This window comes from Rattus norvegicus, chromosome 18 (assembly GCF_036323735.1).
Source record: "Rattus norvegicus strain BN/NHsdMcwi chromosome 18, GRCr8, whole genome shotgun sequence".
NCBI classification, from domain to species: Eukaryota; Metazoa; Chordata; class Mammalia; order Rodentia; family Muridae; genus Rattus; species Rattus norvegicus.
In genome coordinates, this window is record NC_086036.1 from 50971093 (window position 1) to 50998459 (window position 27367).

At 40.9% G+C, this 27367-nt stretch overlaps 1 long non-coding RNA gene across 3 annotated transcripts in view; it reads left to right on the forward strand.

Moving 5' to 3' along the window:
• The first annotated feature begins 16923 nt into the window (after positions 1 to 16923).
• LOC102546473 (uncharacterized) overlaps positions 16924 to 27367 on the forward strand; it is a 40877-nt gene continuing 30433 nt past the window's right edge. The window contains exons 1-3 of one of the 3 annotated variants that reach the window (XR_005496217.2): positions 16924 to 17163; positions 18114 to 18314; positions 19479 to 19594. This is a non-coding gene — a long non-coding RNA (uncharacterized LOC102546473). The remainder of the gene's footprint in view (positions 17164 to 18113; positions 18315 to 19478; positions 19595 to 27367) is intronic. The other 2 variants (XR_010059829.1, XR_597006.4) reach the window with 2 other exon arrangements.

Consider the following 27367-nt stretch of genomic DNA (forward strand, 5'->3'; position numbering starts at 1 on the left):
AGAAGAAACTATATCCCATAGTCCAGAATTCCCCAAGATCTTTATTTATTTGATTTCTGCTCCCTGGGACCACGGCCCCATGACATGCAATTCTCAATTCTGTGTGCCTCCCAGGAAACGGCATTCATAAAAATAATTTCACAGCCGACTTCAATGCCAAACCAAGAATAAAACATTCTAGCACATTCTCATGAAGAAGCCAACCATGGACAACCACTGCTCCATTCTTTTTACACTGAAAAGACACCTCTCAGTAAATGCCATCAAAACCCTCTCCAGAACACACCACACAGTGACCTGCTTCTAATAGATGTGTCCTTGGATCCTGGACTCCAATATAAGCTAACTGGAAGGGGTTGGGGATTTAGCTCAGTGGTAGAACACTTGCCTAGCAAGCACAAGGCCCTGGGTTCGGTCCTCAGCTCCAGGAAAAGAAAAAAGAAAAAAAAAAAAAAAGAAAAAAGCTAATTGGAGCTTCACCAATTCCAGCTACTACAAATTTGAGGACATTATCAACGTTCACATCTTAGCAATTCTTTTCCTATTAATGAAGTACTTTGCAGGAGGGAATTCATATCAACCAAGTACAGAGAAGCTTCAAGCACTGAGAGTTCAGCATTGTCTCTTCCAAATTCAGTCACACACAGGTTTCTTCCTCCTGTTGTCCCTGGAGGACCACACTTTCTGCTCAGTTCCTGCCTGGCCTTTGTGGACATTCTGTGCCCTAAACCTCTTTCTCTCACCAGCCTACCTCAAGTTCCTTGTAGATTTGAGTGCGCTTTACTTAACAATCTGCCCAGTACCATCATGACCACATTTATTAAAACAAGATGGGAAAGCTTTCTGATAAGGGGAGGCTCCATCACAACCTAAGTAGCCATTTGCAGACAGAGCTTCTCTCTGCATACTCCTGTGCTTTCTAATGGAAATTGCAAACAAACAACCCGGCCCTGGGGAGAGGAGGATCTCTCTGTGTCCCCACAATACTGAATGCCTTCTGATCTTGATTTATTAGGTCTTACAAGACAGGCAAATGGCTGGATATTTAAGTACACATACACCCAAATGTTTGCACACAGAGCCTGAGTTTACTCAATAACTTCCAGCAAATCACACACACACATAGTATAGTATATATAGTATATATATATATATATGTGTATATATATATATATATATATATATATATATACTATATGTATAGTCATGGTCAAGGTATGTTCGGCCATGCCCATTATGAATCCATCATGTCTCAGATCCAATCTCTCGCAGAGTGGTTGAATAAGCTGTCGGACCCACACGAAGGTCTCTTTCAAAGAAAGAAGTTTCTTCTCTCGCTGAAATCAAGCTTCAGCTTCCCCTCTCTTCCATCATGGAACTCCTGGGGTAACATCAATTATTGGGGCTCCAATATTTCAACAGTCTTAGGCTGAAGGGAGAGGTATCTCTTTAGAGTATTTCCTTTCTTAAAAGTGTGATTAAAAGGGGCTTGGAATATGTTGACTGTGGCTGCTTGCTCTTTCATTGTATCCACACAATGAAACATTGGTATACATGGATTTAAAACTCCACGGAGATCAGAAAGCGATTCCTGAGGAGGGCTGACCCCAATCAGTTTTCTGATTTTAGATGATGGCACAAAGCTACCAATGCAAGCAGACAAATTCCAACTAAATAGCTGAAGTAAAAATCTTTACTTGATTGCATCTTTAACTGAAATCTTGCCCATATAATATGGGCCATTCTCAATCAAAGAGCAAGACTCAGGGCTGAGCTAGACACAGTCACAGGATGCTGACTGATGCAATGAAGTGGAAGGAGGAAAGTGGGAGAAAGAAGCCAGGGCAGGAAATCCAGCCTCATATAATGAAGGGTCTTGAATGTCATGTCAAGGAGTCTAAATTGCATTCTGTGAGCTTTGGGGAGCCACTGACCTAATTCCAGATTGGAAATTAGAGAAACATAAAGCAGAGAGACTAATTATATGGCCTCTGCAAAAGATTGGGACCTGAGCCAATTTAGGGCATTGAGAATGATAAAGAACATTTCAGAGAAAAAAAATTTATAGACCTAATGACTATATTAGTCAGGGTTCTCCAGGGGAAAAGACTAAGTAAGGTGTAAGCTTCTATGTGTGTGTGTGTGTGTGTGTGTGTGTGTGTGTGTGTGTGTGTGTGTGTTCATTCTAAGAAAATGGCTCTTTCATTTAAGGATCTGGGGGAAAAAAATCAAAATCTGCAGGGCAGGAAGGAAGGCTGGAGATGTGTCCCAGGGAACAGTCTTCGTCCTCATTTAACTATGAAGATTGCCTGGTGGCAGAATTTGTTCTTGCCCTGGGGGAAGTCTGCTTTTGTTAACTGGGGAAAGAGACAGACTGTCACCGAGCACATCTGCTTTACTCAAAGTCTACCAATTTGAGTATCAATGTCCAAAACCCTATCATAAGACTCTAGCTGCCGTGGCCCATTCAAGTAAACATACATAATTAACCAGTACATTGGACGCGTGCCGTGATGCCAAAGGGTGAGAAATACAAAATAAATGGCTCCGTGGCTCTTCCTTTCCATATTTGAGTGAATGGCGATGCCTTTTACCTTAGACAAAGTGCTGGTTACCTTTAACCCTCTACTTGACATACCCTGGGAAAAGATTCTTAATGAGGGACTATCTAGATCTGGTTGACCTGGAGTCCATGCCTGTGGGTGAGCATCTTGGTTGTTAATTGAGGTAGGAAGCCCATTGTAGGCTGCACCATTTCCTAGGCTAGAATGTCCTGAGCTGTGTAAGAGTGCAGAAAGCTTACAGACCATAAGCCATAGCACACAAGCATCAAGGTTGCCTGTTTATCCCCTCTCTGCTCTGACTGTGAGTGTGATGCTCTGAGTTCCTGCCTTGACTTCTTCAAAACAATGGACTGTAACTTGACATTGTGAGGCAAATACAGTCTTTCTGCTCGCAATGTCTCTTTTTGTCAGAATATTTTATTTCAGCAACAGAAATGAAGCCAGGGCGGACAGAAGTCCTGATAAGAGGGGACATATGCAATAGAAGAGATTTAAGAAGTTTTATTGATTATCAATGTTAAATCAAGTATGAAGCAAAATTTCTTCCATTTTAGTTTGTATATGAAAGGAGATGAACAAGAGGAGGGGGCTATTATGTAGTGTTTATACATGTGTCTTAGAGGCAGAGGCATTTTGGTTCTATAACCTAGACCAGCTATTTAACCTCTTTATGTATGATCTATAAAATTAGTCATTGTTTTTAATTTTTAAAGCTTTATTTACTTACTACCCCCCCACACTCCACTGTATATATGCATGTGCATATGCTTGTGTGTGAATGTATCTGTGTGTGGTGAGGGGACAACTTCCCCAGGCTCACTTGTTTTCTTCCACCCTGTGGGTGCTGGGACTCAAACTCAGAAGTCAGGCTGGGTAGTGTTTGCCCTCACCCACTGAGTTATCTCCCTGGTCCTGCAAAATGAGATTTTCTGAGAAACAAATATATTGTTGACACAAAGTAGCTCATCAGGAAGTGTCTATCCATAGGATACAGAGACAGTGTTCGGTCTGTATTTTCACTCTGTTGGTCTGTGCCGTAAATCAAGAACACTAAACAGATATCAGCCTTGTCCCCCGTGCCAAGATATTCTCTGGGGACATAGTTGCTGGGAGGGTCCTAAGTGACATTGTCTTCTGTTACAGTATGCTAAATGACTCCATGGTGACTTGAAACAGATAATGAACCCCACTAAGGACCTGTGTCAGAACCAGGGAATGAAGCAGACCCTGGTCTAGTTAGAGTCTGTTATTCACTGTATAACCAATGTCTGAAAGATCCAGTAATGGACTCACAGCATTTCATAAGTTCATAAAGTTCATAAAGGCTGTAAATAAGTATCACTTTTACAGAACAGTCCCTTTAAGATAATTTAACTACAGCTAACGAGATGCCATCTTAACTTTCTTCCTCATAGACATGAAGGGAGTAGCTTTTTCAAGTTGATGCGATAATTTAAGGATGGCTTGATACGTCATTCATGAATGGATATACTGTAGGTATTTCTCAATCAGATGTGATGCTCAGAACACAGAGGAGGGGACTGTGAACCATGGGCCATGTCTGTATCTCTGCTTGCTTTTCAGAAAGGTTTATTGTAACACTGCCTCATTCTTCTGTATCTGGCGACTATTGCCAGTCAGGGATGAACAGTCACCACAGAACATTGCCTTTAACGTTCTTCCAATAACGTAAACTGATACTTGTTGTACCCAATCAGGATCACTCCCGATCAGTTTGAAAGATTCTGATGCTCTCAAGGTCATGTTCAAAGAATAATTTTATGCTGATCTCATGGGCAGAAGGATCCAAAGAGTTAGAAACAAAAAGGGTGAACAGAAGAAAGAACTGTGGCGTGGAGCTATTCCAGTGACCTTTGCCAAAGGGAGACATGAGATCCACCCTCTGTGCTGCTTTTTCCTAAACCAGGACTCAGATACTATGATCACAGTTTCAAGTTCTGGGTCAATTTCAGAATAAACCAAAGAGGTCTGTCCACTTCCGCTGTGCCTCAGTTCTCACCGTAGACACTAATGAGATACCATTGTGAAATCACAGATAGTAAGGTGCTTGAGGAAGGACACAGCTGACTGTGATTTTACAGATATTTGGGTCTCTATTCACAGACCTCGGTGGACAGATTGGATCAGGGAACTGCCTTGAATGATGGGCAGCATGGAAGGAAAAAAAAAGCACCAGGCACATCCATCAATCTCAATGCAAACATCGTCACTTCCAAGGGGCTGATGTTTGAAGAGGGGGAGGTAATTCCTGCAGGAGGCTCAAAGAAAGAAGCAGGAGAAAGAAAAAAAAAAAAGAAAAGATTGCATTTACCTGAGTTGCCAAATCACAGCAGATGGTGAGATCTAAAGGGAGATAAACATTAGAGCCGGGAAGTAAGCAATTCATCCTGTCAGCCTTTAAGGGCTGCTGCAGCTGAAGGATCAGTTGAAGAACTAGATAGAGTCTGTAAGGCAGCGGTGTTTGACAACAATCAAGCCTGCCCATCAGAAGGACGGATGGAGAGGGGACCCGCAGAGAGGAGTGAGGTCCTGCAGCAACTGGAAACACTCCCGAAACTGGTGGGAGGCAAAGAGCAGAGAGTAAGCAGGTGTGAGTAGTTGGAAGAAAATAGGTCATGCTAAAAGCAGGAGCTAATTGGCAGACAAGTGAAGCAATAGTTTCTGAGGGTGGAATACAGAAGTGTCAGACTGCCTTGGGCCAAGAGAGCAACTCTAGGTTGGTACCACTGGATTCCAGCCATCCACATATCAGAAGTTAAATAGCCTGAAGGCAGGGGACCAGAGTTCAGGTGGCTGACAATGTAGGATGGCTATGACAGGCTCCCAGGATGGCTTTCAGAGGTTGCCTCTTGCTCTTAGATGCTTGGCCTACACATTTGCATTTGTTCTTTGGGTCGTTGGTTCCTTTTCTCATTTATTCTACAAATGTCTGTTTTGCTAAGTTTCTTATCATATGCCAGACAATGCACTTACTTCTAGAAATGTCATGCTAGATGAGCAAGATAGGGTTTTCCCTTCTGGAGATCACATCATAATAGGGGAGATGCTAGTTTAGAGCTACATGGGATTTTTCACTTTTTTTCTTTTAATGAAAAATAATTCTCATAATCATAGATATAGCTATGTATTATATGGCACAGGGATCATTGAGAAACTTGTACAAAGCATAGGACAAAGTCAGTCCACATTACTATAACTAAAACTCATTTATTTCCCAGATGCTGTGGCTCTTATTCTGCTAACAAGATTCCATACAATTCCTTTATTTAAAGTTCTTTCTTCACCTAAAGTTTTATTAATCATAATTAATTGAGAAAATGCAGTTGTTTGATAATATTTTTAATAATTCTTTTTGAAAATTGTATTCATACATACATGCATACAATGCATTTTGACGATACTCACCTCGAACTCCTCCCTCTAACGCCTCTCAGATCCCTCCCACTCCTCTTTATGACTTTCCATCTTTTTGTTTTTGTTTTTAATAGACGACTTAGTCTAATCGGTGCTACCTATACACTCATGGAAGTGGTGTTATTCACAGAATCATGGAGATCAACCTGCCGGGAGCTACACCCTTGAAGATAATTGATTCTCCCTCTGTGTGAAGTCATCACAATAGTTCTTCAGCCATGGATGGGGACCCATAAGCCCCTCCATGCTGGAATGTTGATTGGCTTGACGTTGGGCAGATGTTTAGCAACCACAGCTACTGTAAAGTCATGAGTGCAGTGGTCCTGGCCTGTGCAGAAGACCCTGTTACATTCTGGTTCCTCACAAACTCTGCTTTTATAGCTTTTCAACTCCCTCTTTCTCCAAGGTCCCTGAACTTTAAGGGCAAATCGGTTTGATACAGTCTTCCCAAGTATGGCGAGCACACATAGACACTTAGTCTTTGTACTTTGGCTAGTGTACTTTTTCTGAATTAATTGCCACATATTGTACAGCAAAGCTCTCAGATTAAGATTGAGAATTAATCTATGTGTATAGAGAACAATTGGATATGATGTCCATTTAGCAAAATAATAATAAGTGGTTCAACCCTGGAGCCCAAGAGTTCACTCAAAATGGCTGATGATGGCATTTACATTACCAGGAATATGCTTCTTCTTGTAGAGCAGGTCGTAAGTACAATTTTAAAAAGGGTATCAGTTACCCCAATAGCATCTGTGCCCCTAATGCATCCGTGTTTGTGACTTACCAAGTCAGCCATTATTGTATCTCGTAGAGTTCACAGCTAGGCAAAGCTATTGATTATGTTTTCCTTCTAAAGCCTGAATAGCTCCTTCAGGAACTATGCAAGTTAGCCAGCTTCTTGGCCAGAGCAATTTGATTTCTTCAGGTCCTGAGAAGAAGAATGTGTAGTGTCTTTAGTAATGGAGTCTTGCCATAAAATTTCTGGTGGGCAAGCCACGGCAAGTCTCTAGGGGTTTCTAGTCTCTTTTTAGGGGTCTTTTGATACATACACATCTGACCAAAAACTCCAGGGTAGTATTCCGTGCCTTCATTGAATGTTTTATGTGGCATCCTATGGCTTCTGAGAGGGGACATTATTTACTGTGTACTTTTATATGAAATGTATATATTAAATGAAGATGGATGGATAGATAGATAGAGCTGATAAAAAGTACATTTCTGCATGGCTATTTTAAACATCCTTAGTGTTAGTACATTCTCCCAACTTTCTTCTCTGCCCTCCTTCAAATCCCTCTCCCTGTTTATCTCCTTCTCTATTCTCTCTCCTTCTCCTTCATATCATTGTGTTGATATGAAACCTAGAACATGAGTCAATAAACTTTTCCTTAAGGACGTAACTATAAAGCTGGCTGTTATAGCATACTTTGGAAGTAGAGGCAGGAGAATCACAAGTTCAAAGTCAACAATTTCAGCTACATAGTGACTTTATGATTAGCCCTGGCTTAAAAGAAGTTTTTAACTGCTTCAAATGCCTTAGCCATGTGGGGCACATAGCGTCTTTCATATTTATCTGAGTCTGCCATCACAGTGCAGAAGTATCCATAGCCATGTAAAGAGAACTAAGGTTGGCTGTGTTACAATGAACAGTGTCTATGAATACAGGAGGCAAACCAAGACTGGCTCATGGATGAACTTGCTCAACTCCCAACCTAGTATTATATATGAGGTCCAAGCTCTGGGGTATCATGTAAATACTGATTTGAAGGTCATAATTTCCTACCACACTGGTAAAAGTTCCAATTCCCCAATTATTTAATGTATTTTATTACCTATCTTTAATGTAGATGCTGTGGAATTTGGAATTACTCAAATAAGGAGGAGGAACTGAAAAGTATGGGAGACCTACTTTGAATGGTGTTACACGGCTTTGATGTTTCATTCATAAATGTCATTTACTACATTGTTTCTATTTCTTTTTAAAAGACATATTTATTCATTTGTGCATGTGTGTATGTGTGTGTATGTGTGTGTGTGCGCGTGTACATGAGCATGCGTGTGTATGCATATGAATAAATGTGAATGGTCAGAGGGCAGCTGCATGAATTAGTTCTTCCCTTTCTCCATGGAGGTCCTGGGAATCAAACTCAGGTCATCGAGGGTACGAGTGAGTTATAGTACTTGCTGAGCAATTGTACCAACCAACATTCCCTGCTTATTAACCTACCCATTTTACAGATAAACCAGGATTGATGTAAAGAAGTCAATTCTCTACCCTTCAAACGTTCTCATCATTTACCATGTGTGATTGCTCTGCCTTAAACAAATGTATTGTGGTTAGAGATGGAACTCAGTGGTAGGGACTTTCCCTAGCATAGGCAAGGCCCTGGTTTCAAGGCCAACATTACAATCAATCAATCAATCAATCAATCAATCAATCAATCAATCAATATGCAGCTTTGCTTTTGTGCCCTTCAACCTGGCAATCTGTTTGTTAAACTGGAGAATCAAATGGATTCTCAGAATTTATACAGAATAAATTTCTGTATAGCATCTGTCTCTCTTCCCAGAGAATCTTCACCACATAGTTGTTTACTTAACATATAATCCTGTGTATCTCTGAGAATCTAGCAGGGGAGGTCAGTAGGTGAAAATAACAGGTAAATCTAGTGTTTATGCTATGCTGGATGCTGTTTAAAATGCTCACCACAAACTATCCAAAGAATCAGGCTTCTGGCCATCATGGCAGAAACATGACTATGCTATTCTTTACTTTGATTCTGTAAATATTCAAGAAGGTGAGTTGCCTTCTGCAGTAAAACAAAGGAACTCCATTTCCAGTATCCACAATCACCTACACTGTGCGTGAAGAATACAAAAGCTGCATGTCCTCTCTTTTTTTACACACCAAGCTCCCCGGCCATGGTCACCTGACCTTAATCACTTTGGATCACCAAGGGCCAGGATAGTAATTTGCTCATGGAGGGATCTCAGTAAATATCTGCCTGGTGAGTTAATGACTCAGCTGTAGAGGCTAGATAATTAACTGAATGGGAAGAGAGCTGGACAGCTTAATACCTTCTCAGAGTCCAGTTTCTCTCTCTTCTAAGGAGTTGTTGTTTTAACTGCTTTGTTGATATAAAAGATTAGGGGTAAAGACAGAGTGACATTACAAGCTTGAGTGTAATCCTCTCAGGTTCTAGTCTATATAACCTTCAGCTTTCCAGAACTCCGATGTATATGAGAGCTTTGATTTAAAACCCCATCATAATATCTGCCTTACAAGACAGGGAGCATAATGGGAAATCTGTTATCTTTTTAACAAGACTTCCACCCTGCACTTTTTTATGAGCTATCCCCATGTGAGTGAAATGTGTGTACCTCCTTTTCTGGCAGCTCATCAAGGCCTACTGGCACCTTTCTTGGATCTCTGTTATCCAGGTAAACGAAGGTAGGGTCTCTCACCTAAGAAATGGAGTTAAATTCAGCATCACATAGCTCTAGGAACTTCCGAGATGGGGAGAGGAATTGTCTCTTGATTTACTGGCAAGAGTAGCAATGGGTCTCAGGGATGACAGTGAATTAAGAAGAGACAGGCATTTACATCATGTTTTATGGTTTCCTAAAAATGACAAGATAACCTAATAATAGCAGCTGTTACTCATAAAGTCGTGTTCTGCTCGAGGAGTTATAAATATTTTCACATTGAGTCCCCTCGACAACTCTACAATATAGTGGTATATTTGTACCTATTTTCTAGGTAAATAAATGGAGTCCGGGGGTAAGCCTGTTGCTGTGCTCTTGCTCAGACAGCTGCTGGGAAGAACATTAGAGCTGAGTCTCTCCACTCTTGGCCATTCTCTGATTCACTGGGACATTGAGGGAACAGGAACGGATCACTTTTGCAAAATGAATCAAGTAGGACTTTAGGACTTCCTGTTTGCTGAGAGACTCTGGACACAGTTTTACTTCATAAATCATTTAGATGGGAGCCAGAAGCATTATGTTCTTTTTCAGCTGCAATCCCAATAGGTTTGATTAGCAGAGCTGGTGGACATCTTGAGCTATTTGTGAGCCTACACGCCTTCCCTTCTCAAAGCCTTAACCATGTGGATGAAGACTGTCTCACTGAGAAATTTCAGGAATGGGGAGGTTAACAAAGAAGGCAGAGTAGAGAACAGGCATACCTGTGAGATATTTATTCTTTTGCCTCAAAATAAAGACAATTTCTGTAGTGTCTGGGTTACGACCCAACTCTGTCGTTTTATAACTTCAGCCCAAATGAATGTCATTCCCCATGCCTGCAAGTGACTTTTGGTGAATAAGCTGCCCTGTGCCAGCATTTACCTTAGACACAGTGGAACTCACATAGACACAATAGGCCCACAGGCTGCCTCCTGGAGTTTGCCAGTGTATATTAATGAGCAACATGTTCAAGAGATAATTCTATCTTCTCTTGCACTATTTGCTTTTCTATTACTGTGATAAAATGTCATGCGCAAGGCAATCGTTAGAAGGAAGGGTTTATTTGGGTTTATGGTTCCAGGAGGATAAGTGTCTGGCATGTGGGGGAACATGGCAACAAGCAGCATGCTGGGACAGGACACTAATGGCTTTCAAGTTGAGCCATGAACCACAAGCTGGGAGCAAAGAGGCTGAATAGGGAAGGGTACATGGTTTTGAAACTACAAAGTCCTCACCCAAGTGGCATGCTTCCTTCAGCAAAGCTGTACCTCTTAAATCTACTCAGAGTAGTCAACTAAGGACCAAATATTTGAACATCTGAGCTTATGAGGAACGTTCCCATTGAAACCATCACAGCTCTTGAGAAGCTGCACATCTTGTGCGTACAGGTACTGAATATCTTCCCAGGGTATTTTCACAAAGACAGCCTTAACAGGTAATCACGAAGAGCACAGGGCTGTTCTGCTGCCTGGCCAATGTAACAGAGATCATGGCTTCTTAGGAGATTAAACCTCCTTACAATAGAGTATGTTAGGCTCCCTCAGCTGGGAGGGTAACTGTGTTCATTTTCTGTCTGAGCAACTTTTCATTAACACAAGGTCTGGAGAGGCAAACAGTACAGGAGATGAACTAAAAGCTCTTTGCTAGGTTGAGAGGAAGAAAGGCCTTTGCTTTTGCCCCAGGAATCTCATGTGTTCTGCTAGGCTAATGCCTTAGCCTTCAGACAACACAAAAATCCCAGTCTTCATGATTCTTGGCAAAACCTAACATCCCACCTCTCAATAAAGTCCAAGACCATCTGCGTGTACAGCATGTCTTAATCAGAATGTAAACCAGAGTCTTAGCTATTTACTTATTTGTTTGTTTGTTATTTGTTTGCTTGTTTGTTTGAGACAGGGCTTCTTTGTGTAGCCTTGACTGTCCTGAAACTCATTCTGCAGAGCAGGCTCAAAACTTACAGAGATTTGCCTGCCTGTGCTTCCCAAGTGCTGGACTTAAATGTGTGCACGCCCCCCCACCCCAGCTCTGTCTTGATTTATGTTAAAAACTGGTGATGGTTGAGAGTCTTGAACCACAGAAACTTTGATTAAAACCTCATATGCTATCCCTTAACACCACCTGCAGGTCCTCATGGGTTCTCTATTTCCTACATCAAAACAAACCCTTTCCCACACATCTGCTGTTTCACCATAGCCTGTTGGGGCACTGAGTTTCATTGGCCAGTTTGCACAATTCCAACTGCTTGTCAGACTTGTAAGATGAGGTTTCACATATGCTAAGAGCAGTTCTATGGCTATTGGTCCCTTACTCAGGCCTTTCCTCACACATTCCTGACAATGGGTTCTTGCTGGCTATCACATGTTGAGGTGGCTCTTCCCAAATACTTTGTTTTAAGTAGAGGCCCTTGAACTTTTACATAGGGATAATTTTCCCTCTTATCATTTTGGCCCAGTTTCTGACACCGCTGGCTCTCATCCACCTTGTAACTGATGATGTTGTCACCTGATGGTTAAGGACAAGTGCTCCGTGCTTTGATTCTATATTTAAACCCTCACCTCATTGGATAGAATTTCTTTCTAACAGTGCATATTCCCATGGCGTTTATACAAGCTTTCTCAGCTGGTTCAGCAGGACAGTTAATTAGCACAGTCACCTCAGCTGTGCCTACACTAGTGGATGATACCAATATAAGCCCAGAAATGTTTTCAAATGATGGGCTATGTGAACTGAAGCCAAAAGAGCCCTGCTGTCTCTCCCTCATGTGTTCAAAGTCTGTTTAATTGTAGTTCTTCTTCCAAACTACAGATAACACCAGTGATTAGAAACAAAGACAAAAAGAAAAAAAACATAACACCGATATTATATCAAGCCAGATAGGAGATAATCACTAGCTATTAAGCAACTTCATTTCCAAAGAGACAATATAGAGTTGCCTAGTTTTGAAAGCACAAAATAATGTTATTTTTACCCCTATCTAGTTCCACATATGGCAATCCTGCTGAGCCCTCTGACCAGGCAAAGTTGAGGGACTTGTTACAGCGAGTTTATTAGCTGCAATGGGACTGTGTTCCATGTAATGTGTGCCAGGAGGCTGCTACATGCAAATCGTGAACATGGTAGAGAGTTACAAAGGAAATTGGAGAGAATGGGAAGATGTCTCCATATTCTCCTAGAAGAAACCCAATAGTGCTTCACCCTGTTAAAATTTGAAGGCGCATGAAAAATTACCTGCTAGGCATTTTTAATTTTAAAAGAATGTTAAAAAAAACAATTTTAGATGAAAGTAAGAACATACTGTTTATAATACTGGGAAAGTCTTACAATATGAGGCTTCTAAAAGCCAGCCTTGTTCAACTGAGCAACAAGTACCTCCAGACCCACAATCTGATTGGTTTAATGCTGTTTGGCTTCTCTATGTGTGATGGGAGACCAGCACCTTTCCTTAATTGCAACATGCATGCTTTGCACAGGGACACTGCTCATGCAGTAGGTATTGGGGTAGACATCTTGGCTTGAGTCCCGACAGACCACACCAAACCAACATGGTTCCAAGTGGAAAGGGTTAATGAGAGAAGAAGAGAGGAAGAGGAGAGGAGTAACCACCAGCCATGAGCACGTGGAGGGAAGGAGGGACAGGGATGGGGAAAGAAGGGACAAAGGGGAAGAGGGACAGAGCAGGGATCAGGCAAAGAAAGAGAGAATGGGGAGGGGGCAAGCAGCTCCCTTTATAGTGCCAGGCAAGGTTGCCAGGTAACTGTGGGGTGGAGCATACCTGACTGTTGCCTGGTAACTGTGGGGAGGAGCACACCTGGCTATTGCCAGGTAACTGTTGGGGCAGAGCTTAAACAGAATACCAATATTAGGGTTCCCTTATTGTTGTATATTAATTGCACAGACTAATGAGTTGTACTACAACATACTCTTCCATGCACACAATGGAATTTTCACACAATAGGTGTCTTTTTGATCATATTCACCTTAAATAGGGGGTTTCATTTTGATGAATGATAATTGACCATTATAGACATGTCATTTGGGCGCTTTCCAAGAAGAAATATTTTGAGAAGCTCAGCATAGTAGAGTAACCTGGAAAATAAGAGACACATTAAAAAATAATCAAAACAATAAATGGTTAATGTGTGTGTGTGTGTGTGTGTGTGTGTGTGTGTGTGTCTGTCTGTCTGTCTGTCTGTCTGTCTGTCTGTCACAGGAAATAAAACAGTGCGAGCGGAAGATGCCTAGTCATAGGTTGGCTATTTTCCCTCTAACAAGTGAGCTATGCATTGACTCTCTTGAGCAGCTCTGAGGGGATCAGCGTACTTGGTAGTTTGTGGTTGCGAGTTCATGGGGGTCTCTGCATTGCTGATGTCATTGTTGCTGTTGTGGCTTCTTGTTCTTTCTTTCTCCCATACATTAAGACAACAGACTTCTCATAACCAATGACACTTGGTTATGACACTATGTGTCAATCAAGAGAACATACATTTGTGTCTTTCCGACCCCATTCAATCTTACATCTATTGTGACGAGTCTTTTTGGAAAGTTTTACACAATCACAGACGTTATAAGACATAGATCCCTACTTCTGAATGGAAGAAGACAATTATTACATCTAATTAAATAGTGGTCTGACACAAATCCCCTATTTGTTGTGTGATCACCTATTCCTAATTAGGGATTTATGATCTTATGTACATGTTTCTTGTTCCTGATCATTCTTGCTATAGCTGAAATAATCCTAAGAAATTCTCCTGCTTGACTAGGTTTGAATATGCATTCCTAGGCATTGCTCTTCCAGTCTGGCACAGGGGAGTATGAGCAGTCCATTCAATGTCATCATTACAAGGTCTTGTATGGCAGATCCAGGAACTACCTATGTCTTGCAGGAAACACAGTGGATAATGTTACTTCTATTCTGTTCTGTTTTTCTATATGGAGAGAGAGAGAGAGAGAGAGAGAGAGAGAGAGAGAGAGAGAGAGAGAAAGAGAGAAACGAGGGCAGTGTTTCGAGCTGAGAAAACTTTAATGGTTTTTAAAGACACGTGTAAGAGGTATGGAAGGGAAAGGGAGGGCCCAGATAAATATACGTGCATGTGGGATCAATTTGAATTTTCTAGGCTGAATGGAAACTTCATAGAAGGAGTGAGCCTCAAGAACTATAAAGATATTTTAATGGCCCTGCAAACTTTTACCTGTCTCAACTTTTCAGTCAATTACAATTATGTTCACTGACTATCCAAAACTTTGATAGTTTTCTCTTTCAAAGAATGACATTATTTTCACCTTACTGGTAATTTAATGCCCAATAAACTACTTAAAATATAAACTACAGAGATGTATTAATAGTATGGTTTGTCTGGATATGGTAATTCAGAAGCTGGGGGAGGGAGAATTGCTTCAGGTTCAAGGTCTAGACATACTTAATGGAAAGCTCTGTCTCAAAGGAAAAAAGGAAAGAAAAAAGAAAGAAAGAAAGAAAGAAAGGAAGGAAGGAAGGAAGAAAAGAAAGAAAGAAAGAAAGAAAGAAAGAAAGAAAGAAAGAAAGAAAGAAAGATATCGTTTGGCAAGTCTTAGATTGACTTCACAGACTAGGTTCTGTGCTCGGTGTCTTATCAAGCAAAGCTTCAACTAGAAGAAAACTTAGCTATCTGAGCAAATCTTGCACAAGTTGTTTGTATGCATAGTAGTTGTCCATCTTATGTCAAAGAAACAATTTCTCCAATCCTTGTAAAACACAGCTCTCTATACCGGTGTGATAGGAGGGTCAATGCAGAAAGGATTTTTACCCATATTTGCTCTCAGGAGTTTTCTGTTTTGCCTTCTCAGTAACAACAATGAAGCAGTACCGGCATATTGGTGACTCAGAGCTCAGGAGAAAATGGCTGTATTGACTACATGGATGAGAAAAGTAGTACCACATAGAGCACACAGGGAGTCTTTGCTGGAACTGTCCGTTTGCCTGACAAAGGGCACTGTGGAAACTCCGTTGCTGCCTCTAGGCAGTTACTCATTGGGAGTGCCTTTGAGACATCTTGCCATCCAAACAAAGAGCTGAAGTTAATGGCTTAGTACTGGCAGGGCCATTCTTGCCTGCTAGAGAATACTTCTTATTTGCAAGGTCTGTTTAAAGACAAATGTCAGTAAATCTCTCATTGACTTTTACTTTGCCACATAGTTTAAGTGGGGGTAGGTAGCTTTGTATAGTTTGGACTTATTGAAATCAAATATTTACGACACTGCCATAAATATTTACATGAGAAAAAATTCAAAGTGAGCAACAGAAATCATAATTTTTTTTTAACAAAAGCTTTTTGTTTTTTTGTTTTTATTTCGACATGGGGGAAATACAGTTTGCAAGTTTGGCTCTTCTGGAAAGAAAATATATAATCTTTTAAAGAATCGGATTTCCTGTGGATCCCTGTCTCCAAGAGTGGTTAAAACATGACAGCATTAAATTGTGGACCCTGGGGGAGATATTTTACTTAAGGAAGCACACAGTTTCATATAGTTTTCTATGAGAAATGTCTGCTCAACAAATGTTGACTGACCAAATCTCACGGCTCCAGAGTAATTACTTCCACTTTGGGACCAAGGGATACATTTCTTTCCCTGGACCTAAACTGTTCTACGGTGTGACAGGTAATTTGGCCTCGAAGCATTGTGCAGAGCTGTCTAAAGGCTAGAAGGGAGGGAGAAGAGTAATTGGTTTGTCACCCAACAGCAACTGCGACCGACTCCGGGTCTGAATGTCTCTCAGCACTGCAAAGGTTTTGGTTCATATGCATTTGTTCATGTGTTTCTTTATTATTTTTCAAGGACGCAAGGCTAATACTGTTTTTAAAAATTGTTGATTGTGACGGGCCTGGTAGGATAACTTCAACAGTTGTGAGAGAGAAGGAGGTGGATCTCTGTGAGTTTGAAGCCAGTCAGGTTAGGTAGTGAGATCCTGTCTCAAACAAAACAAAGCACACCAAAACAAAATCCCTGCTGATTGTTAAAGGATCTGAGAAATGGTTTTGAGGAGGCAGTAAGGTAAAGAAAGAAAAACCCAGCCCACTTCCCTCCGTCATCCCTTCCGTAGCTCATCTGCTCTCTCTGGATGCTTTCCTTCAAACATATTCATTTATTTGTGTGCCTATGTGGCAAAGAGCAAGTCAGAAGACGACTTACAGGACTCAGTTCTCTCCTTCCATCAATGTGGATTCTGGGGATTAAACTCTGGTCACCCGGGCGTGGTGCCAAAGCCCTTTTACCCATTGCACCATGAAAACAACCTCTCAGAGTGCTTTCTTCCCCCACCCACAGTCTACTGTTCCTCTAATCACCTCACACCCAGCTTTGTCTCCTGCTTGTCCTGCCTCAAGCTCCTCTCCTCCCTGCCTCTCCCACCTGACCCACTTCCTTCAGTTTTCACGAGTTAGCACTCTGCCTGGGCCTCAGATTACAGAAACGCTGCAGCCCTGTAAATGGCCTGAGGGAAGGCCAAGCTCACATTTCATGGGCTTGGAAATTTAGAATTACAAATTAATCTACAGGAAACAACTGCTTGAACAATTTAAAACGGATGTGCACACCAGTCCACCCAGACCTCTTGTACTGGCCACCAGGCAGTGTACGGGAGCAGTCCCATCTGAGTTTCTGCTTGCTGGAGTCTTTCTTGTATCGCTTGCTGCTCACTTCTTTACAAGGGTTAAGCAAGGTAATTGAATATGCCATAACCATAGCTCTATACTGCTAACAGAGCCATATTCATTTTCAGCTTGATGAAATTATCAGGTATTTAACAGGCATTGGGTTGTTTTGACTGCAAAACTTTCATGCAAACATGCCTACTGCGGAACTCTGCTGTATGCCCTCTGTAAAGCTCCGTCTGCCGGTGGGCGTGGAGTGGTCAGAAAATGAAGCCCAGTGTGATCTTTTACAGGCTTGCTTCTCAAGACTTAGGGCTGCTTTTGGCTTTCAGGAATAGTTGATGCCTTTAATCCTGACCCCGATCTTTGAGTTGGTTTTGGTTCTATGAAAAGACATCAAATCTGTTATACCTTGAAAGAAATACCTTTTTGTGTCTGTTAATGAACATTTTTAGGTTGTTTTGTTTATTCTGTTTTGTCATATATGACATATCAGAAACCTTTGAGAAAGTGTTATAGTGATTTTAAGCTAAAAATAGTTCTCTCCATATATATATATATATATGTACATATATATATATTCCTCATTGAGGGGTAATGGCAGCTATATGCTTAGCAAATTCTAAAGTGGTTATGTATGACCTTTATTATGCAGACAATATTTTAAATGACTCTTACATGAATATTTTTGTAATGCACATTTTTAATGTTGGTGATGACCAGCCTTTGTTGATCTCTTTCTAATCCTTAACTAATCAATTTCTAATTCAATATGTGGTGATTTTAATGAGATACGCTCATATATTTGAATGGTTGGTTCCCAGTTGGTGGAAATATTTGGAAAGGATTAGGAGGTGTGGTCTTGTGGAAAGAGATGTGTCATTGAGAGCAGGTTTTGAAGTCTAAAAGCCCAACCAATCCTTCAATCCTAGGTAGGTCCCCCACCCCCTCTTTCTCTCTCTAACTCTAGGTCTCTATTTCTCTTTCTCTCTCTCTGCCTTGTGGTTGTTGTCTCAAGAGGTGAACTCCCCACATGCCAGTGTTATGCTGGTCTGCCTGCTGCCATGTATATCCCATGATGGATATCAACTCCGACCTTCTGGGATCATGAGAAGTTGCCTTACTCATAGTGTTTTGTCCTAGCAATACATAGCATGATACACAATACATGGTGAAGACCTATGCCATGAACTAGAAAGCACTGAACTAAGTATAATAGGTGAGTAGAGTTTTAGCCTTTATGTCTAATATGTGAAATAGTCAACATTTATTCAACCAAAATGTGTTAATAATTAATGTGTGAAAATGCAGGAAAAGTGGTTAACCTCATTTATTCAACTTTCTTCTGTCTATTTTTAATATCCCTAGGATGGAAAATATGAATAGGTTGGATAAGCACATGCTGCATTCATGTTCTTTATCACTAGGGGATGGTTTTGTAATGTCTCAGCAGTGCATTTCAACACACAGTTGCATTAACTATGTGTGCCAGGAATCTGTGAACCCCAAGAAACTCTTCATGGTGTACTAGACAAATACACTGTCATCACCCCACACTCCTTTTTGCTCTCATTAGGATGTTCTTCAATCTCCTCATGCACTGACATCATACTGGTTTCTCTGGTCCCAGGGTTAATGTAAGATTGAACCTCCTCCTTCTCAGTGCCTCTGCATCCCTCAGATGGATGGATTCTTTCTAATGGCTTAGCTGTGTGCTCCCCCCACCTGCCTCTGAATACCCCATTCAGGGCATGCTCCAAAGCAAGACTATCTAAACAATAAGAAAACAGGATTTCTGTCTTAGTTTTGTCTTAAATGTTCTGTCTAACTCTTCTATTGCTGTGAAGAGACACCATGACTAAAGTAACTAAAATTTAATTGAGGGCTTCCTTATAGTTTTGGAGAGTGAGTCCATGATTATCATGGAGGGAGCACGGCAGCAGGCACATTACTATAGTGTTAGCTGGGAGGTTACAAAGACTGGATCTGGTATGGAGTTTTGAAACCTTGAAACCCATCCTCAGTGACATCATGCAACAGAGCAACACCCCCTAAATCTTCTCAAACAGTTCTGCCAACTCAAGGCCAAGCATGCAGTTATACAAGCCTATGGAAGACATTTTCCTTCAAACCCATGTGTCTATTATAGTTAGCATATACATTCTAAAATTTTGGTTTCTTAAATTTCTTCTGAATGCCAGAATCACCAGAGTTTCCTGTGTCCTTATCTACTTCTTCCTTCCCTTTTCCATTGACCACATCCTATTCATTTCCACATCATGGGCTTTGTGGTCACATCATCATCATCAACAACCTGGTGGGAATCCCATTCTAACTTTCTTTTTTTTTCTTTTTTCTTTCTTTCTTTTTTTTTTTTTCGGAGCTGGGGACCGAACCCAGGGCCTTGCGCTCACTAGGCAAGCGCTCTACCGCTGAGCTAAATCCCCAACCCCACCATTCTAACTTTCTTGTAGCTGAAGCTGCTACATCTGACTGCAGGTAAGACAACAGCGTTTAACTCAAGTTATTATCCCCAAATAACTCTTGTTTTCTGCTTAGTTCTGTGACTCTAAGACTCACTGATGTCAACAGATGGGGCATTGAGTGTATTTTATTCCATCGCTCTGATAGGAGATTAATAGCTCTAATCTTATTTTCTAATGGAAATGGCACCTGATGGGGCTCGTTAGTGAAGTAACGCCTTCAATGACCAACCCTTACCAAAGAGTAGCAGAGTTTTAGCTGTAAGTTCAAAGCTATATTTCTAAACAGCAGCTATATAGTCACAGAATTGCCCAACTTATCCTCAGCCCCATGTCTATCTCACTCAGAATACTCTTGCTTTTTCTATATTGTCAGTTGTCTGCTGACAAATGTGCCTTTCTTTCCCACAGACGACTAACCTGTATGTGTAGTAGTCCCTTCTGGAAAGAACATAAACCATAACATGACTTTTAAACAGTATTTTTTATTTATAAAATTGACCTTTTGCCTGAACGGACACTTTTCCTTTTTATATTTGATGCATACACCCGGGAACACAATCAGAAAATTCCTATTGATTGTTCTGAAGCAATTTAGTTCTGGTCATGGTTGTACTGGATTTGCAATTATACTTGAGGAGAGGTGTTATTGACTGGGCCTGGTAATTACCACACTGACATCAGATTCAGCCAGAGGTGAAGCTAACCTCTGTCTGCATGTTGGTGTTCCTGTTATAAGTGCTTTGCATGATTCTTTACATCTTGGGATGAAGAAGATGTACTGCTCCATTGCAGGCAGAGAATGTTTTTCTGCATGTGGTTAGTTTATCTCTGCATATGTGTACTGGTGTAGGATGGTTACTTATTGAAGAAATTAATTCTTGATCCCCAAAGCAATCAATCAAACAAAACAAAACTCATGATCACAGGCTGGAGAGATGGCTCAGCAGTTAAGAGCACTGACTGCTCTTCCAGAGGTCCTGAGTTCAATTCCCAGCAACCACATGGTGGCTCACAACCATCTGTAATGGGATCTGATGCCCTTTTCTGGTGTGTCCAGAGACAGTGATGGTGTACTCACATACATAAAATAAATCTTTTTTTTAAAAAAAACCTCATATCACAGGAGGGGAAATAGTTTATATTTTCTACAAAGCAATGGCTTCTAGAAAAGGCTTATAAATTCTTGAATTATTCTTTCATCAAATATGTCCTACTTACTAGCAAATAAGCTTTCACTATGAATTTGAATTTCTTATATAAAATATTCACATCTCGTCTCATAGCAATGACAGTATGTTTATTCTTTGGAAGCTGAACTGTTTGTGTACACTGTCGTTGGTAGGTTTTAATGAATCTTCTGGAACATATATACAAGCAAAGGTTATGTGAAGCAAGCATTCTATTTTACTTAATGCCCTGTCAGAACAGACAGAAACATATCCCAGTGTGACAACCTATTGACACATTAACAGATAGGCTTGGTTTAGCTATAGCCTAAAAAGTCTTTACACTGAAAGTAGGCAGCAGCAAAAGCATAGACTTGGATGTAAATAACAAAAATATACAGGTAATTCCTTAAAGGAATTCTCAACCACATACAGTTGTTTTTGTATACCTCACAATGTACTTACTGTAATTTGGTAAATGAAATTAAGACACTCAGAATACTTATTTTTCCTTTTCTTTTATTGGATATTTTCTTTATTTATGTTTCAAATGTTATCCCCTTTCCTGGTTTCCCCTCTGGAAACCCCACATCCTATCCCTCCTCGCCCTGTATCTATGAGGATGCTCCCCCACCCACCTACATATTCCTTTCTGCCTCCAGGCCCTGGCATTCCCCTATGCTGCGGCATTGAGTCTTCATAGGACCAAGGGCCTCTCCTCCCATTGATGTCTGACAAGGCCATCCTCTGCTACATATGCACGTGGAGCCATGGGTCCCTCCATGTGTGCTCTTTGGTTGGTGGTTTAGTCCCTGGGAGCTCTGGGGGTCTGGTTGGTTGGTATTGTTGTTCTTCCTATGGGGTTACAAACCCTTTCGGCTCCTTCAGTCCTTTCTCTGACTCCTCCATTGCAGTCCCCATGCTCAGTTCAATGGTTGGCTGTGAGAATCTGCCTCTGTATTTGTCAGGCTCTGGCAGAGCCTCTCAGGAGACAGCCATATCAGGCTCCTATCAGCATGTACTTCTTGGCATCAACAATAGTGTCTGGGTTTGGTGACTGTATATGAAATGAATCCGTAGGTGGGGCAGTCTCTGAATGGCCTTTCCGTCAGTCTCTGCTCCACACTTTGTCTCCGTATTTCCTCCTGTGAGCCTTTTGTTCTTCCTTCTAAGAAGGACTGAAGCATCCATCAGAAAACTTTATAACCTTGAGATACTTTAAATTCAGATCTTTAAATTTAGAACATGGATGATTCTCTACTCTCCATTAGTGATAAAAGACCATCAAGTTTTGTTTGAAAAGGCGAGTACCTAAAACTCGAAAATAAAACTTTGACGACTTTAAATTATATGTAGGTATGTGTGTGTGCATTTGGGTGTGCTCACATGGATATGGGCACCTGAGGAAAGAGACCCTGGATCCCCTGGGGCTGAGTTATAGATTAGTGTAAGCTACTTGATATGGGTGCTGAGAAACAAATCTAGGGCCATTGGAAAAGTAGCAAATACTCTTAAGCACCAAGCCGTCTATATAGCCCCAAGTCCCCGTAATTTGAAAGTTTGACAAGAAAGAATAATGAGTTACTTCTGCTCATCCTACTCACCTTTCAAACATCAGCCTGCTCGTGCTGCTCATCTCTGGTTAGCTTCTCCTTAGATTCATGTAACTTGAAACAGACAATGGTTTACTTCAGCACAGATTCAAGTTAGACGATGAAAGACAGTGTTGCCTTCTTATTGTCTCACAAACTATAATGATCCTAGGACCCATACACTCTTAAAGATATATCTTTCGGAACAGAACTCCTATTATTGTAGACTTGGTAGGATATAACCATGATGGGTCACAGGACTGAGGAATTCTGGTCACGTGACATTTCCAGTGTAATCTAGCCACAGAAATCACTGACATAGGGACAGAGCCTGAACATCGTGAATTCTTCCAACCTGAAGTTCAGATCATGAAATCTGCACTGGCTGCCTTCTGACAATAGTGTATTTTAGGAAGTTGGCTTTGACAAATTCAAGGCCCAATTAGTCAGAGGCAAAGCTCGTTACTATGACTTCAATGTGGCCCAATTAATACAGGGAAGAGAAGTACATCATCATATGGTAGTAAGAATATGCATCAGTGTCTCCATGTTCATCTTAGCAAGCATGCCTTGGTCTCCCATGATGCCTTATAAAAGAGTGCAGATGTCCCCACACCACTTCACTATCACCATGTTAACCAGCAATGACATCAAAGGCATCAGCATGATGTCCTAACTAAAGGGGAAGAGGTAGGACAGTCTATGTTACTGATGCTGTGCTCTGAAATTGTTGGGAGGGAAGCTCGGCTCCACTGGCTATAGGAAGACCCACACCTGAAAACCTTGGAAGAACAAAGTTTTATCTAAGCTATTCTGGAAAGTTAGGCAAAAGCAAACATTGGGCATGTGCAGGGAGGATACAGTGTTCAGTTCCTCATTTTGCTTTTGTAGATAAGCTGTTGATCATCTCAGGAAAGGCAACCAAGTGCATCCTACGTAAGCTAAAATCTTTGCACAGATTTACTTCCATTTTCCAAGGGCCACACAGGAGTGTTGGAAATGGAATGTATTATCTTTTAAAGTGGATTCTAAACCCCCAGTATTTGGGGAATCATATTCTTTAAAAAGATTTTTTTAAATGTATGCATATGATGTTTGTTCTGTATTTATATCTGTGTACCACTTGTATTCTTGGTGCCTGTGGAGCTCAGAAGAGGTTATTAGATCCCCTGGAAGTGGAATTACAGACAGTCGTGAGCCACTATGTGGTTGTCAGGAGCAAAACCCTGGTCTTCTGCAGGAGCAGCCAGTGCTCTTTAGTGCCGAGCCTTTTCTACAGGACCATTATTATTATTATTATTATTATTATTATTATTATTATTATTATTACTACTACTACTACATGTTTACCCTTTCTATACTAAACAGTAGCAAGCTCAGGGAGATCTACCCAGCAAAATCAGTGAGATCAAAATATTGATCAGTCGCATTTATTCACGAAGTCGTCTTTTGCCGTAGAGTTCTTCAACTCCTCTTTGTCTGCAGATAGACTGCTTCAGTTTAACTTGTTAGCCAGAATTAGAAGCCAAAACAAAAGTTTGAATGGAATGGGAAAAAAATCATCTGAACTAAAAAATAAACAACTCTGAAGTCAGAACAATAAACTTTGGGCAGTTCTAAAGAGAAAATAAAGTTGACATGGAACTTTAAAAGATCAAAGGCATAATTCATTTTTCCCCTCAAATGAGTGTTAGTGTCTTCACATGTGCGAACTGATGTACAGTCACGACAGCATGTTTGATGTTTTGTTGTTGCTGTTGTTGTTGTTGTTGTTGCTGTTGTTTTTGTTGTTTCAATGACATTTCTGCAAATAACAGTGTCTTGGGACAGCTCTGAGCCCTGTGACATCTCCCTGATAATTGAAAACATTAAACAAAAGTGTGAAAACAAGAACAAAGAAATCTGAATGAAAATACTGAAACAACAGAGGAGGCCAGGTTCCAGGGAAGGATTGTAGTTCTAGAGTAAAGCAAACCCGGATTCTCTGCCCTCTTCTCTTTCCCTCATATTTATATTCCAAAAGATACAATTCTTTATATTTTAGACACACCACTAATTGACTCTCAGCCACCCTAATGTGACCTTGCCAGAGTTTTAGGGCAGGAATAATCTTTACATGTACAAACACAAGTTAGAATGCAGAATACCATGAAACGTGAGATTGAACCAGACAAACCTTTTCTCTAGAGAGAAATTTTTGGAGAACTTTGGGAAGGGTCTCCCGAGTTTCCCCTCCAACCTCTCTGCTCCCTCCTATTATGTGCACGGAGTGGGTGAGCTGCTCCTTAGCAACAGGGTAGCCATGTTCCTCTGTCATACTCAGGCAACCCAGAAAACAAATCATCACCGTCTCCCCGCTGCCGTGGCTGATGGCCATATTTAGTTACTGAGATCAGGGAGAGGCGGACTGAGGAATACTGAACCGAACTATTGCTCATGCCATTAAAAACTCAACTAGGCAGAAAGCCTAGGCATGGAGCCGTTGACAAAGATAAAGCAGAGAGCTCTGTGGCTTATCCTTAATTAGGTGTTGGCACTGGCTCTTGTCAAACAAGGGGAAGAGTGTGTCCCGCCACACACTGACGCACACAGACAGCCCCAGTCACAGTGGGAGAGAACACAAAATGCATTCAAGCTGGCACTGAAAGGGATTTAGATAAGTACTCGAGGTAACAAAAATCGAAAAGGAACGATGAGAGCAATGGTGGCTGTAGATGAATTGTAACCGAGTGTTATAATTTATTGTAGCTTATCAGTCTCCAGACAGCTACAGACCAACCTTTCTAGTGCATTTCTTGTATGCTCTCCTGGATTAAAGGTCAAATTAAACTCAACTGTTTACGTTCTTTCCTGCTGTCGTAGTCCTCCTTGTTACTCACGCGTGAGCACGGCATCCCTTAAGGTATCTCAGGCATGGGTCTTCTACACTTCGGGTGAAGCCAATGCCTCTCCTCCCTGAAAAGATTTCGTGCCCTTAAAATAATTATCTTGTAGGATGAGGTTACAAATATCACAATATTAAAAGGTCACTCCAAAGCTGCTGGCAGGACTACATGCACAGCTATTTGCCAGCTCTAATCGCTCTCACCCACCATCACGATTGTATTTAGGCGGCCATTTGACATTCTCGGATAGATAATGGTCTGGCCTATTAGAGCACTGCCTATATGTGTTCTTGACATACACAAAAGCTGTGTGTTTTCGTAATGTGTATAAGCACTTCAGACGGTAAGCTGTGCGCATTGCACGGAGCAGATGGCAGCTCTTATCACAGATAAAAGCACATATATATGTTTCTGTAACTACACTCTCAGAGGGAACGAACGGGTAAGAGAAGAGTTCCCTCCACATCGCAGCTTACATTACCCATCTACTTAGGCAGCAAACAGCATATGTTTTACTGCTTTGGAAAGGCGGTACTGGAGGGGGAAATAGGCTTAAAACAAACTCAAAGATAACCTGATGAACGAATATGAAATACAGTATGGTATGGACTGACAGGCTGTTCGGGGAGGGTGGGGTGCTCTTCATTAAGCCTTCTTCTCCAAGGCTGTCAGAGAGAAAATATAAGATTCCTTGTAAATCAGCTTCCACATTTTAAAAAAATGTTTTTAAAATTATAAGTGAATCCCAAATTTTGCATGTCTAGTGCAATGACTTTGATATTTTTCTGTATGAAAACAACTTGAACTGTTTATTGGAGTGATTAGAATTATCCATATATATATGTATATATATGTTACATAGTTACATACTTGTATACACACATAAGTCATTAAGTCTCATGACAGTAAACAGTTTTCATCTGGCACTACTAAAGTCTTTAACCAATGCTCCCACTAGTGTGAGTGAAAGGAAACGGTCTTCCCAGGCATCTCTGTTTTGAAAGGACATGGTTTTTATGAACATAACCACCTTGGATGGGGAGAATCTCTCAGAAACATATACTCACGATGAGAGCGGGTATGGAGAACTCGGAGCCCAACTCTCCCTACACTGCGTCTTAGATTCTGGTGTGGGACCATCTGGGTAATTGTTTTACATTAGCTATGTAAAGGTAGCTTTTTATTTCATTTATGAGTTTAGATTACTACCTTGGACTAAGATCTATTGATGCTCATAAACGGAGAGACAGCTTTAAGCACCCCACACGTACACATTTGTATTCTGGTGAGTCAGTAATCAACTGGAAGGTTAAATGGAGTTCAGATAATTTTTTTTTCTGGCTTTGGCTTTTGTCTCGTGTCTTTCAGCAAAATAGAATGAAGATGTCTCTATTTTACACCAAAAGATTCAATTACTTTTCAAATGCTGGATAAACATCTACAGATGAAGGGGTCTAACAAATGTATTTTTGTTCTGCACAAACTTTTGTGACACTTTTCCCTTCTCTCTTCAAGAACAGAGAATAGATAGAAGCCTGTATTTTAAGCAGGGCTCCTGTATCCCAGCTCAGGAACAGCCGCCAGGCAGCCAGCCAATCTCCGCAGCCCACTGAAACTCCGATTCCATCTGCTGCAGCAACACAATATATTGCACTGCAGGTCAAAAGCAGGGAGTCGGCAGTGTTAACATCACACTAATCTGTACAGACATTTGCACTGGGCTAGATAGGCTAATGTTACATGGGCTTTCAAAGCTTCAAGGCTAAGGAGCAGTGGTAATTGTCTCGGGAAGATAGAAGAGGCTAGATTCTAACAGAGGATATTCCAAGATAGCGAAGATGGATGAAATTGAAGAATGAGAAAAGAAATATCCTTTAAAAGGGACATGTAATTTGCTAGCTTGTTAAGCATTTATTTCAAACGCACCACTGGATCATATGTTTAGAAATTAGAAGCCTTTGTTTTCCTGATTCTTTTTCTTTTCTTTTCTTTTCTTTTCTTTTCTTTTCTTTTCTTTTCTTTTCTTTCTTTCTTTCTTTTTCTCTGTCCTCTGGTCTTAAGCACATACACTTGCATAAATGTTTATACCTAGAGACAGAGAAACAGACAAGCAGAGAAACAAAGAGAACACTTCCAAGATTGC